This window comes from Corvus brachyrhynchos, unplaced genomic scaffold (assembly GCF_000691975.1).
Source record: "Corvus brachyrhynchos isolate BGI_N302 unplaced genomic scaffold, ASM69197v1 scaffold479, whole genome shotgun sequence".
Lineage (NCBI taxonomy): Eukaryota > Metazoa > Chordata > Aves > Passeriformes > Corvidae > Corvus > Corvus brachyrhynchos.
In genome coordinates this window covers 70,943-71,765 of record NW_008240089.1, presented here as the reverse complement: position 1 = coordinate 71,765, position 823 = coordinate 70,943, and the positions used below count along the sequence as shown (strand labels likewise).

At 70.0% G+C, this 823-nt stretch overlaps 1 long non-coding RNA gene across 1 annotated transcript; it reads left to right on the top strand.

Moving 5' to 3' along the window:
- Positions 1-6: 6 nt before the first annotated feature.
- Positions 7-796, top strand: LOC108449212. Its single transcript, XR_001865337.1, has 4 exons — positions 7-159; positions 236-283; positions 508-551; positions 660-796. It is a non-coding gene; the product is annotated as an uncharacterized LOC108449212 (long non-coding RNA).
- Positions 797-823: the final 27 nt, after the last annotated feature.

Here is an 823-nt window from a genome sequence, read left to right as displayed (position 1 = left end):
CAGTGCCGGTGCTCCCCCCGCGGTGTCCCCCAGGGCTCGTATACTCGGTGGAGCTGGACAAGATCCTCAGGCGCTTCCTCGGCACGTCCCTGCTGTGGCCGGGGAGCCCCGGGCGCCCCACGGCGCCGGTGTCCAGCGACTACGAGGACGGGTACCGGGGTGAGCAGGGGGCACGGGCACCCTGCCCCACTGCCAGCTCCTGCTCCCGGGGTCACCAGTGCCCATCTCCCTGCAGGGTACTCGGTGGCTGTGGGCGAGTTTGATGGCAACCCCAAAACCAAAGGTAGGGCTGGGGGGTGCAGGGGACAGGGGTTGGTGGGCCTGGGGCATCCCAGGGCTCCAGAGTGACCCTGCTTCCCTTCCCGAGGGGGCTGCACAGAGGTTGTGCCAGGACAGGGGTCCCATCCATCTCTGTGCCCTCATGCCCCCATGCCGGGGGTGTCCCCGTGCTCCCCTCAATGTCCCAGTGTGGGGGGGGGGGGCACTCAGGGCTCTCATCCGTCGCAGAGTACGTGGTGGGGGTCCCCAACAAGAGCAACACGAGGGGTGAGGTGAGTGCTGCGGAGTGCCCGGTGCCGGTGCCTGGCCGAGGGGACACCAGGGGACGCCACCATGTGTCACCCCGGGCTGGGGCTGGCGTCTGACACTGCCCTGGGCAGGTGGAGATCTTCTCTGCGGGGGACACTCTGCGCTGGCTGCGAGGCATCGCCAGCCAGCAGGTACCCCTGCCCTGTGCCACCCCCAGCACCCCCGGTGCTCCACAGCACTCCTGCCCCCCATCCCAGCACCCCCTTGCTCCCCCAGCTCCCCCGACCTGGGTGGG